This window comes from Pteronotus mesoamericanus, unplaced genomic scaffold (assembly GCF_021234165.1).
Source record: "Pteronotus mesoamericanus isolate MK-2021 breed Mesoamerican mustached bat unplaced genomic scaffold, CSHL_Meso_final scaffold_85, whole genome shotgun sequence".
Lineage (NCBI taxonomy): Eukaryota > Metazoa > Chordata > Mammalia > Chiroptera > Mormoopidae > Pteronotus > Pteronotus mesoamericanus.
The window spans coordinates 43,069,937-43,087,069 of NW_026555329.1; the positions used below are offsets into that span (position 1 = coordinate 43,069,937).

General features: G+C 38.3%; 1 pseudogene; it reads right to left on the reverse strand.

Moving 5' to 3' along the window:
- Positions 1-11,620: 11,620 nt before the first annotated feature.
- LOC129063175 (1-acyl-sn-glycerol-3-phosphate acyltransferase epsilon-like) lies at positions 11,621-12,576 on the reverse strand (annotated as a pseudogene).
- Between the last annotated feature and the right edge of the window lie 4,557 nt (positions 12,577-17,133).

Consider the following 17,133-nt stretch of genomic DNA (forward strand, 5'->3'; position numbering starts at 1 on the left):
CAAATTGCAAAAAAGATCAATTTGGTCATGTGATTTTTATACTTCATTGTGTCAATCCCTTCTGGTCTGTAATGTTTCTGTTGATAAGTCTGCTGAGAGTCTTATGAGAATTTTTCTTTTTGCTTCTTTTAATATTCTCATCTTTAATCTTTGACATTTTAATTGTGATGTGTCTTGGTGTGGGCCTCCTTGGGCCCATCTTGTTTGGGATTCTCTGCACTTCTGAACTTGTGTGTCTTTTTCCGTCAGCAGGTTAGGGAATTTTTTGGTTGTTATTTCTTCTTACAGATATTTGATCCTTTTTCTCTCTCTTCTGCTTCTGGTACTCCTAGATGTGGATGTTGTTATAGTTTATGTTGTCTTAAACATTTCTTAAACTATCCTCATGCTTTTTAATTTTTTTCCTTTTGATGTTATAATTGGGTTTTTTCTACCTTGTCTTACAAATCACTGATTTGATCCTTTTCTTCATCCTACCTACTCTTTTTTTCCCCCAGTGTATTCTTCATTTCAGATATTGCATTCTTCATTTCTGACTAGCATTTTTTATGATTTCTATGTCCTTTTTCATGCTGCTGAGCATCCTTATAACCATTATTTTGAACTCTACATCTAATAAATTGCTTACCTCCATTTCATTTAGCTCTTTTTCTGAAGATTTCTCCTGTTCTTTCATTTGGGGCTTCTTTGTCTTCCCATTTTGGCTGCCTCTTTGTGTTTGTTTCTATGTATTAGATTTGTTATGACTCCAAGTCTTCATGTTGTGGTTTGGTGGCCTTATGTAGTAGGTGCCCTGTAGGGCCCAGTAGAGCAGTCTCCTTCATCACCTAAGATAAGAGCTCTAGAAATGTCTCTTTTGTGGGTTATGTGGGCCCTCCTGTTGTAATTGAGTCTTGATTGCTATTGCTATTGGCCCATTCATGCATGGAATTGACCCTTTAGCTGGCTGGCTGTGAGGCTCAACCCCAATCATGGCATGTGAGCTGCTGTGCAGGTGCTGACCACATGAAGCAGAATTCCCCTCAGAAGGGTTTGGTGCCTACCAAGATCTCTATTTGGATAAGGTGCTTGTGAAGTTTATTCGATCTGCTCTAACATTTTCTGAAGCTGGCCACTGGGTGTGTTAATTCCGGGCCTCTTGGAAGACACTCTGGTGCAGGACAATGTAAGATATAGCTTGTGACTGGCCCTTGGCAACCTATTTGGAGCAAAGCCTACTCCACAGTTTGTGGTTGCCCCTGATTGGCCTGGGTGTGCACAGGAAGAACCAAGCTGCCCACCAAGGGCAAGTTTTACTGACACCAGGTCTGGGGGAAGGTCTGCAAAAGTCCAAGGGCACCTGGAGATCCACCCTTTCCAGCCTTTGCCTACCAGCTTCCTGTTAGGCTTTGTCTCTAGAAGAGCCTTTAGCTGTACTCCTCAGCAGTGCATAAACTCCACAGGGTGGGATGCTTTCTCCCAGGCTGATGTTTCAGAAGAGGAGAGTGTTTCACCCAAGAAATATGGCATCTGCAGTATTGGAGAATTACTCAGCACAGGGATTTTGGCAGTTGTTCCTTAAGCTCCCTCGCCAGAGCCACAACCCCAGACTTTTCTCATGCTACTCTAGTTTGCTCTAATCCCCCTCTTCCATAGCCCAGGGTGAGTGGCCATGAATGAAATTTTGTGTGAGAGCCTTCTAAGAGAGTACCTGTGTCCCTAGCAGACTCCCATATCTCCCTGGTGGACAGAAACCACTGCTTTTTACAACCAGACGTTATGTGGGCACTTCCTCCTGCCTCTGGTGATCTGGGGTTGGGGTTTAGACCCCAGGCTTCTTTGGAGGAACCACCCTCCCTAACTGAGATATCCCTCTGGAACCTCAGCCACCACTTGTGGTAGAAGGGTCAGCCCTTTCCTGTCCCCACTTCCTGCTAGTCTTGATGTGGCTTCTTCTGTAAATCCTTGGTTATAAGACTTCTCTTCAGCTAGTCTTCAGTTGGTTATTCAGGATGCTTATTCTATAATTTAGTTGTAATTCCAGTTTCATCCTTGGAGGAGGTGAGTGTAGCTTCCACCCACTTCATCACCATTTTGGATCTTGCAGAAGCTTTTTAGTTTGATTTTTGCTTTTATATCCTTTGTTTTTGCTATCAAATCCAAAAAATCATTACCAAGACCAATGTCAAGGAGCTTAATCCCCACATTTTCTTCTAGAAGCTTTATGGCTTTTGCTATTACATTCAAGTGTTTGATCTATTTTTGAGTTGATTTTTTTGCATGGTGTAAGATAGCAGTTCACTTTTGTTTGTTTGTATGTGTATTTTCCAATGTCACTTATTGAAGAGACTATCTTTTTCCCATTGTGTATTGTGGGCTGCCTTGTGGTAAATTAATTAACCTTATATGTGTGGGTTTATTTAGACTCTCTATTCTGTTTTATTGATCTTTGTGTTTCTTTTTATGACAATAACATACTGCTTGGATGACTACAGCTTTGTAATATAGTTTGAAATTAGGATGCACAATACCTCTAGTTTTATTCTTTTCTTTCAAGATTGCTTTGGCTGCCCTGACCAGCATGGCTCAGTTGGTTTAGCATCACCCCACAAAGCAAAAGACCACTGGCTTTATTCCTGGTCAGGGCACATGCTTGGTTTGAAGGCCTGGTCCCTGATTGGGGTGTGTGCGAGAGACAACCAATTCATGTTTCTGTTATACAGTGATGTTTCTCTCTCTCTCTTTCTCCTTCCCTTCTCCTCTCTCTAAGAAAAAATAAGTAAAATCCTTTTTAAAAAAGATTTCTTTTACTATTTGAGATCTTTAATGGTTTTGTAGAAATTTTAGAACTATTTGTTCTATTTCTACAAAAAATGTCTTCTTAGCCTTTTTGTCTTCTCAGGCAAAAATAAAAAAAAAATTAAAAATGCCTTCTCAGCAAGCGCAGGGTCCAGGCATATCAAAAAATGCCTCTTGGTATGCCTGGTCCCTGTGCTTGCCTCAGATCCAGTTTTATGACCATGTCAGCAACTTGTCAGCTTCAGCTTCAGAAACATTCCCCAAATATATTTTTAGATAAATTGCAATTCATTTGAAGAAGAAAGAATGAGGAGCTTCCTTCAACATTTTCACTCTGGAGTCTCTTAGAGCTAAACTTGCTGACAGGTTAGGTCTGTCCTTAGGAAATTAAACCCTTCTCCACCCCTTACTTCTTACCCCAACTGCATCTCCACATCAAATCATTAACAATAGCTGAAAAACAGATAGAACTCCAAACTCCCAGCATATCTCTGAGGCAGGAGCAGGGAGGAGATTTAAATGGCAATTCTACAGACTTTGCAGGGTTTATGCATTGTGAACTGGCCAGCAGAGTCCATCAATTTCTATATCTCACATTGACTTTGGCAGGTTAAACCCATATTCTCCTCCAAACCCCAAACCACAGCGCAAGGAGCAGAAGAGAGTAGATATTCTACAGCAACACCATGATGACTCATTCTCAAAGGAATGCTTTCCAAGCCTTTGACATCCCATATCTTGTTCCTTTATTTATAAGAGAGTAAGGGAGGGAAGGAGAGAAGAGGAAGGGAGAGAAGGAAAGAGGAAGTGAGGGGAGAGAAGAAGATGGGAGGAGAGAAGGAAGGAGAAAAGAGAAGAGAGGAGAGGGGAAGTGTTGGAAAGGGTGAGGAGGAGATCACACCGTCAACCACTACAATGCGCAAGACAGATGCCACACCAAATAACCTCTTAACTAGCCAGGACATGGGCATGCAGGTCCACCAAGGCTCAAATCTAAAGTATTTTTCTTCAGTTCAAACTGGAGAAATTCATATTGGTTGTAGCAAAGGATTAATAAAGCAAGAGCTGACTGGACACTTAGAATCATAATTACAAAAGAACATTCTGTCGGTTTTGTGGCTGTTTTAGTTCACTCTCTGGACCAGAGTATGTTTGACTCCCTGCAGGATAATCTTCAGTATATCATCCAATCTATTCACAAATGCCTTAAGCAGTGGGATTTTCACAGCTTCCCTTGGGAGGTTATTCTTAAAGAAGAGTGTCAGAGGTATTTTTTCTGATATTGAACATCCATCTTTCCTTTTCTTAACTTCATCCCTGTTATTCGGTGGAATAAGCTTATGTCCTCAGCATTGCCTTTTGCTGTTAGTGTTTACTGATGCATTTCCCAGGCCTACTTACTGTACTACTTCAGTTTCTATGCACTTGAGCCTCAGAGATCAAGAAATGGCTAAGAAATACAATGACAAATAAAGGCTCTTCCATTTGCCAGGCATAAACATAAATGAGATGTGAGAACAAAATCTCAGTAAAGAAGGGATCATCACCAATCCACCCTCCATGCAGAGGCCCATGACATCATCAGAATTACTCTGTAGTGACTGATGCTCTGCCAATGAAATTCTGTTCTCACTGTAATTCATTTTTACAACCTAAAGAGTTCTTCCTCCCCCCAAATGATTTTATGAACACCAAATTTATCTTAACATATCTATCTTTAATTTCATTCACCCAGCTTGTTATACTTCTATCTTCATTGTTCTATGATGCAAAAACAGATGCCTGGTATATAATTTCTCATCGTACAAATTTTTGAGAGTTAAGAGCTTACTAGTTCCTTGCTTTAGGTAGAGGAATGAAAGTGGGCTCTGAAAGTGGGCTACCCAAGTGAACATTAGCCTTGTTTTTACCCTGAAGAATGTGAAGGTATTTCTCCCTAACATTCAGAACCCTATTTTATACACCAGGAAAACTCTAGATTTAGAAATGTCTATCTGGCTTCCAGTAAAGATAGTAGAGTAGATAACTGCTATGCTCACCTCATTTCACAACATAAAATTACAACTAAACTACAGAACAATCATTATTGAGAAACACCAGAAGACTAACTGAATAGAGTTCCTATAACTAAGGATATGCAGAAGAAGCCACACTGAGACTGGTAGGAGGGACAGAAATGAGGAACAGCAGGTCTCATGCCTATCTGTGGAAGTTAAAAATCTTGAGGGATATCTCAACTGTGAAGGTCCTCCTGAAAAGTGAGGAGCCCCAGGTCCCACTAGGATTCCCAGAGGAAGGTACCAGTGCCTAGAATAGGAGTCCTTATAACATCTGGCTGTGAAAATCAGTGGAGATTGTGGCTGAGTGAAATGGAGGATTTCAGGAGATCAAGACATCCTCTTGTAGAGCGCTGACATGAACTTGCTCACGAACTCACTCACTCTAAGCTCCAGCACTGGGACAGCAGCCATGAAAAGCACCAGAGACATAAATATAATAGTGGAATTGACTAGCTTCAGAATGACAGCTGAAGGGGCATGGGTCAGGACATCTCTCTCTGGAAACAGAAGTACTGGCGGGCACCATTATTCCTTTGTTCAACACTGCTCTGACCTAGCCTTCCAGGCAGAGGTTGATGTCAAATCTATGCTTGACATTAAAGATCCAGAAACCACAAACAGCAGCAGCTGATTTCAATGTGCCTTGCAGCACTTGCTAAGGGGCTCCACACCCAGTACAAGTGGTAACTGATCTCAGGTTGCATTTTAACTCGCATCAGATGGTCTCAGGCCTAGCAGAAGTGGCAGTTATTATGATCCCTGAAAAGTAGCTTCTACTAAGTGGCCACAAGCCTGGAATAAGTAAGTGGTGACTGGTGGCTTCAGTGTACATCAAGGTACAAATGACAGCTGGCTTTGATTTACAGCATAGCCTCTCCCAGACACCTCCAAGCACAGCACAAGCAGCAACCAATCACAGATCACTTTATAGCTCCTACCAAGAGGCCCTTAAACCAGGTAAAAGTGTGGCTGACCTTGGCTTCACTGAAGCACCTAACAAGAAACTCTATAACCAACACACCTGGTGGCTGGCTTAAAACCATACAAGAGCACCAGCCAACCAGCTTCACAAATGACATACCTAAAGGCAGACTTGGCTGACTCCAGAGCATTGCCGAAGCAACTTTCACTCAGTGGAGTCAGTCCCCACACAACAGTTCACCCAATGTAGTCACAGCCAATCAGCCTGATGGTCAAGCCAACCCACTGACATGCAACAGCAATTAAGGCGCAACCAGAAAATGAAGGCACCTAGACCCACACAGAAGACACCTCCAGAGCACCCATCTCAGGTGAATAGGGAGACTGCACCTCTGAGCCCCACGGACACCTTCTATATAAGGAAACTCTGTCAAAACTGAGAAACATAGCAGATCTACCTAATAAATAGAAACAAACACAAACTGACAGCCAAAATGAGGATACAAAGAAACCTGTCCCAAATAAAACAACAGGACAAAACTCCAGAAAAAAGAACTAAACAAAATGAAGACAAACAATCTACCAGATTCTGAGTTAAAAACACTGGTTATAAGGATGCTCAATGAACTTAGGGGAAAAATAAATGATCTCAGTAAGAACTTCAACAAAGAAATAAAAAACATAAAAAATGAGGGTAGGAAACATAAAAAGAACAGTCAGAAAAGAAGAATGCAATAACTGAAATTAAGAACACATTAGAAGGAATCAGTAGCAAATTAAATAAAGCAAACAATTGAATCAGCAATCTGGAATACAAGATAGAAGAAAACATCCATTCAAAAAATAAAAAAAGAAAAAAGAATTTTAAAAATAAGGATTATTTATGTATTAATTTATTTTTTAAAATGAGGATAGTTTAAAGGGTCTCTGGAACAACATCAAGTGTACCAAAAATTGCATCATAGGGGTACCAGAAGAAGAAGAGGGAAAAAGGGGTTGAAAACCTATTTAAAAAAATAATGAACAAAAACTTCCCTACTCAGTGAAGGAAACATACATACAATTCCCAGAAGATCAAGGAGTCCCAAACTAGATGAACACAAAGAAGCACACACCAAGATACAGAATAATTAAAATGCAAAGTTTAAAGGCAAATAAAGAATCTTAAAAGCAGCAAGAAAAAAGCAGTAAGTGACCTACAAGAAAGCTCCCTTAAGACTGTCAGCTGATTTTTCAAAAGAAACTTGGCAGGCAAGAAAGGATTGACACAAAATATTTAAAGTGATGAAAAGCAAATACATACAACTGAGACTACTCTACCCAGGAAAACTATCATTTAGAATCACAGAATAAAGTTTTCCTGTCAAGAAACAGCTAAATTTTATCACCACTAACTCAGTTATTATAAGAAATGTTAAAGGGACTTCTATGAGAAGAAAAGTAAAGATAAAAAATATAAATAAGAAAACATAAGAAAGAAACAGATTCTTACTGACAAGGCAAACAGTAAAAGCAGTGAGTCAACCAACTATAAGGCTAGTAGAAAGGTTAAAAACCAGAAGTAGAAGGATTATGTGTTATTACAACAATAAATTACGGGACATGCACAAACACACAAAAGAAGCTTTAAAAGAATGACAAAAATGTAAACATAGAGAGGGTAAGTAAAAATTGTAAAGATTTTATAAAGTGTTCAAACTTAAGCAACCATCAACTTAAAATACACTGCTATAAACATAGTTTGGTATATATGAAGCATGTGGTAACCACAAACCAAAAATTTATAAGTGATATACAAGAAATGAAGAGGAAGGAATCCAAACAAGACTATAAAAAGTCATCAACATACAAGACAGCAAGAGAATAAGACATGAGCAGTGAAGAACAACAGAAACAATCAGAAAATGAAAAAAAAAGGCAAAAACTACATATCTACCAGTAATTATGTATAAATAGACTAAATGTTCCAATCAAAAGATATGAAGCAGTTGAATAAGTAACAAAATAAGATTTGTATATATGCTGCCTACAAGAGACCCACTTCAGATCAAAAGATACACACAGACTGAAAGTAAAGGCATGGAAAAAATATTTCATGCAAATGGAACAAAAATAAAGAAGGCTGAAGTAGCACTAGTTATATCAGACAACAGAGATTTTAAAACAATGACTGTAAGAAGAGACAAAGAAGGACATTTCATAATCGTCAAGGAATCGATTCAGCAAAAGGATAGAATTCTTGTAAACATCTACACACCCAGCGTAGGAGCATCTAAATATAGAAAACAAATATTGATGGACATAAAGAGAGAGATAAACAGTAAGACAATAAGAGTAGGGAACTTTAACACTCTATTGACATCAATAGTTAGAAAATCAACAAGAAAAGAGTGTCCTTAAATGACACATTAGACTAAAGTAACTTAATTGATATTTTTGGAGCATCTCACCCAAAAGCAGCAGAATAAACACCCTTTTCAAGTATACATGGGACATTTTCCAGAATATCCTGTATTTCTTAATACATTTAAAGAGATTAAAATCATATCAAGCAACATTCTGATCACAGTGGTATGAAAGTAGAAATCAATTACAAGAAGAAAATCCAGAAACACACAAACACACTAAGTCTAAACAAGCTACTAAAAAAATGAATGGGTTAACAATGAGATCAAGAAAGAGATTCAAAGATACCTGGGAGAAAGGAAAATGAACACACAACCCAAAATATATGGGACACAATCAAAGCAGTTCTCAGAGGGAAATTCATAGCAATATATGCACCCCCACTATGTTCACTGCAGCATTATTTACAAGATCCAAGATTTGAAAGCAGCCCAAGTGTTCATCAGTAGAAGAGTAGATACAACAACTATGGTACATATACACAATAGAATACTACTTAACTGTAAAAATGAAGAAAATTTTACCCTTTGTGACAGCATGGATAGATCTAGACAACATTATGCTAAGTGAATAAGCCAGTAAGAGAAAAACAAGTACCATGTGATTTCATTCATATGTGGAATCTAATGAACAAACTGAACAAACATGCAAAATAGACTCATAAAGAGCAGGCTGACAGCTTTGGGGGGTGGGGTGGACGGATCAAGCAAAAAAGAAAATAAAAGATAAGAACTCATGGACATGGAAAACAGCATGGTGACTGAGGGTGTAGGGATGGGTGGAGGGGAAAGGTGCTATAGAAGGTTAAATGTTAATGGAAAAACTACAATAAAATAAAAATAAAAAAGAAGGAAAATGTCAGGGACTTCCCATGTAGTCAAATGAAATCAAAACTTCCTATAGGGTATACACAGTTAGGGAAGATCTGGCCTTGTCTACCTTTCTAACTACATTTCTTGTCACTCTTTCATGGCCATCATATTCCAGCTCCACTAACCTGTTTTCAATTTCTAGACTTTATAATAGTGGCTCAGAGAGCTCACTTGCTTAACTTCCACAATGTGATGACACAACAAGAACTTGCCAGTTAGCAACCCGGAAGAGGGTCTTCACCAGAAACCAACTAGGTTAGCACCCTGATCTTGGAGTTCCAACCTCCAGAACTATAAAAGCAAGTCTGCTCTATGTGCTATCCTCCTCCTCAGCAAGATTATGGAGTAAATGGTTTCTGCCCCAGTGGTATAATAAAAAATGTGTGCAGCTGGACAACCATCATCACCCATTATCTGATTATCTGAGAACAAAAACTTGGCCTCTCCAATGTTTATTGATTTATACTTTCCCCCCAAAAAAGTTAAAAATAGAAAATGTAGACACTTTTAAATCATAAAACTCTTGGCTAATTCCTTTCACACCTTTCATCCTGAAGACTGAACATGATCCCCACCTCTATTCACATGGAGAACTGTCACAGCTCCAGGGAAATTATTTTCCCCTGAATTCAATAGATGATGAGAAGCTCTAGAGAAGATAAACGGAAAGGAAACCAGAAGTTTTGAACACTGAACTATATTCAGCTGACTCAACTAAATAAAAGGCAAGATTCAACTGCTACACTTCACTAGGCAAGGGGATGCATCCATCTTTTATTATTGGAGTAAATTCAGACCAGAAAGTGACAGAATATTGGCATTTCAATCAAGGCAGCTTCACATAGGCACACATGCATGTGAGTGTGCACACATACACACACATTCAAGCACATACTCCTACATATACATTCTCTGCTCAGCCCACTGAACCCTGTGTGTTGAATGTTTTATGAAAGAAAGCCTGGAGGCTAGCCAGAGATCACCAACAAGATTCAAAGAGATGGAATTTTACAAATCCCTATAAAAGAACCGGTAGCCCTTGCCAAGGGGAATTTGAAATATGTCCCTCCACTCATCTGTAGAGAAAAGTATCATAAACAACCTGCAGAGAATATATATTCCCACAGAACACATCACGCTCAAGCTGAGTGCTCACTGTCCTCTCTTCTTTAAAAACCAGGAATTAGTGATGTTATTGGGGTAGTACAGATCTGCCTGACTCCTTCAATCACTTGGCAAACTATAAAATAGAGGTACATCACCTCAGCTATTGAAATAAGGAGGCAGACTGACATTACCAAATAAGCAAGTGCAGTGCAGGGGTGTAAGAAATGGGGTGATATTTCAAGTGCTTAGAAAGTGACAAATTTTATGTTGAGTCACATTCACTGCAGAGCACCAAATGATATTTCTTCCAGTGCAGGCATTGCATGAGGATAAACTGTTTTGTGCATATTAGTAAAGTACTTATATTCTATCAGCTTTCTTACCTGTAGGAAAATAGTGGGGTTTTGTACATATGCCAGATAAATTTTAGAGTGAAAACTACAGCCTGTTTCTAAGTAAAGTATTAAATCACCAGCTCTCTGATGAAATGGAATTGTCTGCATTGGTCTTCCATATAGAAGAGGTTTTGTAACTGTTCTAGGATAAGAGAACTAATTGGACCACATGTTTTAGAAGCCTGTGGAAAATGAAATAAATCAGCATTTATTGAACAAATGCCCGGCACTGAGTAGGCACTTGCTATGTGATTTCACTAAATCCTAATATCAACTTACAAGGAAAGAACAATTTCTCCCATATCAGACATGGGAAATTTCAGAGTCTAAATCACTTGCCCAGAAACACAATGCTAAGATGTTGCAGAAATAAGGTTTGAAAATCTGGGTCTTATTAAAACCTAACCTCATTCAAATGCTGTATGCAAACTCCCAATCTGAACAAAGTTGGCCTAGATAATCTTGCCCTGGCTTTTGAAAATAAAATTAAATGTAGTCCTTTTTTATTTAATGTTATTGTATTTTTTCCATTACCACTTAGTTCCTTATACCTCCCTCCCCAGAGCAATCACCACACTGTTATCCATGTCCATGAGTCCTTTTTCTTTTTTGCCCAATCCTTCAATTCCCTAACCTCCCCCCACCAATAGCTGTCATCTTACTCTCCATCTATGAGTCTGTCTCCATTTCCCTTGTTAGTTGAGTTTGTTCATTAGATTCCACATTTGAGTGAAATCACATGGTATTTGTCTTTCTCTGATAAGTAAGTCATCTGTCAACCAATGTGTGCTAGTGCCCATACATACTGAGTAATTGGTGGCAGCTCCTGTACTACATTTCATACATATATACTATATACACTAATACAGTTGCTGTTAGTAATCACAAGGAAAGTCACAACAAATTTTTTTTTGTAAGTCTTCCCAGACCAACTGTAGCTTTATTCAGAAATTGTATTTTATCCAATGTTCAATCAACAAGGCTTTATTTACACTTCTTATTAAATTCAGGAAACAATGTGATGTAATGTGCAGCCACCCATAATAAACACTGTGACACATCCCACTGCCTGGAGACAATCTTAAACTTTAATACTAACCCACAAGCAGCTAATTAGAGTCCTGTAGACCCACATTTTCACATACAGCTTCCTCCCAGCCTTGATCATGAGCAGGCCTGCAGTCAGACCACTTAGGATCAGCAATGATGGTAACATCTTCTTGAGACAGTTTAGAATAAACACTTTTCCCAGAAAATTTGTTTCTCCTTTCTGGATCCAATGAATCACAGAACTCTATAAGCAACTTATCTTTTACTTCAAAATGTTCATGAAGCCATCTTCTCATATATACACATTCTTCTGGAACATCATTTTTGTCTATATGATCAATGTGAATATGGACTTTTGGACATTCTTTGCAGAGATATTCAACCACGGATGGACCTTCTTTCTGCTTTTTTGAAGGGACCCACAGTCCCTTCAAAAGCCACTGTAACATCATAAATTGCATCTAAATAGTTCTTCATACAATCAAAATCAACATGAGTGGCCTTTATTCTTGGTGTCAGCATGTTTTTTTAATACTGCTAGGCCTACTTTAGCAGCAAATGTTTGACTAGCTGAAATGACTTTTGTTAGTTCTGGATTATACCTTGTTCCCTCTGGAAAAATCACAAGACACATTGGAGTTCCTGCACTCACATAGCTCTGCAGCTTCTTTCTCATCACCTTCTTGTTAAAATTAGCACTTCTCTTGATGTAGATCCCTCCATGCTAAGAAAAGTAACAGCCATACAATGGAAGCCACTTTAATCAGAATCTTTCAGCACATTGCACATGTATCCAAGAGTGCTCTGCCAAAATAGTGACAATTCAGTCAACTGTGCATTGATGATTTGCTAAATATATTATATTTTCTTTATTTTTTGTTAAATCCCTAATAGCAATATCCATACCCCAGTGTAGTTCTCAAAGAAGAAAAGCACCATGCTCTGGTAGATGCAATAGAGCTGGTTGTCCATTGCCTGATAGAAGCAGGTGGGTGAGACCAGAACAAATTTTCAAAAACAGTTCAGTAGAATGGAAAGCTAAAGATCATCAAATTCATCCTTCAATTTACTCACTAATTCATTCCACAAGTATTTATTGTCTGTTGTCCATGCACTGTTCTAAACACTGCAGATATAGTAGTAAACAAAACATACCATTTCTACTCTCGTAGATCTTACATTCTAATTGTGAAGACAGGCAATAAATATTTTTGCCATGGGGAAACCTGGCAAACACTACCTTAACCAAATGATAAAAGTTAACATTACCAGTAGTGTCATATGGATGACATTTACCCCCCTGATATCATGGGATGAAAAAGGTGCTTCACCTCTCTAGTACTCTTAGTACTCGTTCAAATGAAAAAAAACATAACTCCAGTCTAATTATGAGAAAAGATTAGGCAAACTCATAATGAGGACATTCTAGAGGATACTTAGCCAGTACTTCACAGGGCTGTCAAGGTAATGATAAACAAATAAATTTACAAACATGTGAAACTAAACCAAACACCTCTGAACAAACAAAAGGTCAAAGAAAAAATCAAAAGGAAAAATCAAAATATATCTTAAAACTAAAGAAAATGGAAACACAACACACCAAAATCTATGAGATGCTGCAAAAGTAATCCTTAGAGGAACACTTATAGCAATATATGCATATGTTAAGAAAAAAGAAATATCTGAAATAAGGAACATAATTTTATACCATAAGGAACTAGAAAATAAAAACATATTAATCCAAAGTTTACCAGAATGAAGTAAATAGCCAAAAATAAGAACATAAATAAGTGAAACAGATCAGACAAGTAATTGAAATAACAAAACTTTTTTGAAAAGATAAAACTGACAAACCTTTAGTTATATTAAGAGAAAAAGAATATGCAAATGATGAAATCAGAAATGAAAGAGGAGACATTATGATTAATACCACAGAAATATATAGGATCATAACAAATTCTAATGAACAATTACAGCGTGGTGCAAAAGTAGGTTTATAGTTGTCCATATGAAAAATAACACAATCATTAATAAATAATAATAGAAGAATAAACTCTGTTTTGCATACTCACAATTGTAAACCTACTTTTGCCCCCCACTCCATACATGCCAACAAATTTGATAGCCTAGTAGAAATGGAAAAATTCCTAGAAACACAAAACTGATCAAGACTGAATCATGAAGAGAAAACCAATCTAAATAGACCAATAATGTGTAAGAAGAATGATCAGAATAAGAAACCTCCCAACACAGAAAAACTCAAGACAAGATGGCCTTACTATTGAATTGTACTGAATGTTTAAGGAAGAATTAATGTCAATCCTTCTCAAACTTTTCCAAAATATTGAAAATATTTTCAAATTCATTATACAAGTTCAGCATTACCCTGATACCTGAGTCAGATAAAAACACTACTATAAAAAGAAATCATGGACCAATATCCCTGAAAACATATAGATGCAAAAAAATTCTCAATAAACTATTGATCAAAACAAATACCATAGACTTCCAGCCAAGATGGAAGTGTAGGTAGATACACTCTGCCTCCTCACATAACCAAAAGAAGGACAACAACATATTTAAAAACAAAAAACAACCAGTACTGCTGGAAAATTGTGCTGTATGAAGGGCGATGACCAAGGAATTAAATAAGAAACATTCATCCACTAGTAGGAGAGGTGAAGATGAGCAGCTGGGGCAGAGAGGATGCACAGCAAGGCAGCAGCTGGTGGCCCAGGTGGGTGAGGTGGCAGCTGGCAGACCAGGTGGTCCCACATTTGTGCCTAGATAAACCAGGAGGAACAACTGAGCAAAACAGACAGTGCAACCCAGGGTTCCAGTGGGGGAAAAGAAAGCCTCAAACCCACTGGCTATAAAAACCTGTGAGGGTTTCCATGGCAGGAGAAACTCCCAGCCTCATTGGAGAGACCCACAGGGTCCCAGGACGTACACAAACCCATCCACCTAGGAATCAGCACCAGAAGGGCCCATTTGCTTGTGGGTAGCAGAGAAAGTGACTGAAAGCCACAGGGAGTTGAGCAGGTGGCATAGTTCCCACTTTGGCCCCTCCCCAACTTACAGTGCCACAACATAGCGATGTGGGTTGCCCTAACCTGGTGAATACCTAAGGCTGCCCCTTCTAATGTAACAGACACACTGAGACAAAGAAATCTGGCCCAAATGAAAGAACAGATCAAAGCTCCAAAAATAGAACTAAACAATGAACAGACAGTCAACCTATCAGTGCACAGTTCAAAATACTGGTGGTAATCAGGAGCTCACAGAAATGGTTGAGTATGGTTACAAAATGGAGGAAAAAGTGAAATAAAGAAAAATATAGAGGGAACCAACAGTGAAAGGAAGGAAACCAGGACTCAAATCAATGATTTGGAGCAGAAGAAGAGCAAAATATTCAACCAGAACAGAATGAAGAAACAAGAATTCAAATAAATAAGGAGAGCTTAGGAACCTCTGGGACAACTTTAAACATTCCAACACCCAAATCATAGGGGTGCCAGAAGGAGAAGAGGAAGAGCAAGAAATTGAAAACTTATTTGAAAAAATAATGAAGGAGACCTTCCCCAATCTGGTCAAGAAAATAGACTTCCAGGAAGTCCAGGAAGCTCAAGGAATCCCAAAGAAGTTGGACCCAAGGAAGCACACACCAAGGCACATCATAATTGCATTGCCCAAGATTAAAGATAAGGAGAGAATCTTAAAAGGAGCAAGAGAAAAGGAGTCAGTTACCTACAAAGGAGTCCCCATAAGATGATCAGCTGAAATCTCAAAAGAAACCTTGCAGGCAAGAAGAGGCTGGAAAAAAGTATTCAAAGTCATGAAAGGCAAGGACCTACAACCTAGATTACTCTATCCAGAAAAGCTATCATCTGGAATGGAAGGGCAGATAAAGTGCTTCCCAGATAAGGTAAAGTCAAAGAAAGGAGTTCCTCATCACCAAGCCCTTATTATATGAAATGTTAAAGCGACTTATCTAAGAAAAAAAAAAATCAGAACTATGAGCAGGAAAATGACAACAAACTCTCAACTATCAACAACTGAACCTAAAAAATAAACAAAAACAAACTAAGCAAACAACTAGAACAGGAACAGAATCACAGAAATGAAAATCACATGGAGGGTTATCAATGCAGAGGGTGTGGGGGGAAAAGTACAGGGAATAAGAAGCATAATCGGTAGGTACAAAATAGACATGGTGAGGTTAAGAACAGTATAGGAAATGGAGAAGCCAAAGAGCTTTTATGTATAAACCATAGACGTGAACCAAGGGGAGGGGGAATGTTGAATGATGGAGAGTGGAGGCAGACAAAGAGGAGAAAAAATGGGATAACTGTAATAGCATAATCAGTAATATATACTTAAAAATATTAGTAGTTATTGTTTTCCCTTCTATGTTTCCTTCCAGAGGTGTCCAACCTGTTGCCCGTGAGCTGCATGAAGCCCAAGATGACTGTGAACATGGCCTAACACAAGATCGTAAATTTACGTAAAACATGATGGGATTTGTGTGTGTGTGTGTGATTACACATCACAATATATTTAATGTGTGGCCCAAGGCAACTCTTCTTCCAGTGTGGCATAGAGGCACCAAAAGGTTGGACACTCCGAGATACTCTTAAGGCTTCACTTCTAACAGTTTTTTTTAATTTGGCCTTCTAGTTTTCTCCTCTATGTTAGCTTATTCTACTTCGTAGTGCATTCTTTTCCCAAAGTCAAATATTTCTCCATGCTAATCCACTCTTTTTTAATAGATTTATTGAGTGAGGTATAATTGACATGTACTTTTTTTGAAGCAGAAAGTTTTCTTTTTCTGTAAACATGTTTTAAGTATAACATACAAACAGAAAAGTGCACAAATAAGTGGAGTTAGCACACAGATCAAGAAATAGAATGGTCCTGACTGGCATGGTTCAGATGGTTGAGTATTGTTCCACAGGCAAAAGGTCACTGGTTTGACTCTCAGTCAGGGCACATGCCAGGGTTGTGAGTGCAGTCCCTGGCTGGAGTGTGTGCAATTGATGTTTCTCTCACATATTGATGCTTCTCTTCCTCTCTTTCTCCATCCCTTCCCATCTCTCTAAAAATAATTAAAATCTTTTGAAAATATAGAATTTTACTCCAGACGCTCCTTTAATCCTTTTTTCACTCACTGCCCTTTCCTCTCTCAAGGGGTAACCAGTCTCCTGACTTCTAATATTATGGATTAATTCCACTTGTTTTAGAGCTTATTAAGCATGGAATCACACAGTATGTACTTTTTTTTTTGTATTTGGATATTTTTAATCAATGTTATGCTGTGAGATTCACTCGTATTGTTGCATAAAGTTGTAGCTTTTTCATTCTTGTTGACGTTTAGATTCTATTGCATGGACAGGATATTCGTCTATTCTACTGGTAATGAATATTTGGGTTATTTCCAATTTTTAGGCATTAGGAATAATCTTTTGGTAATTCTATATTCTGATTTCTCTTGGTATACTCCTGGGAGTAGAATTGCTGAGCTATGTGGAATGTTTATGTTCAGCC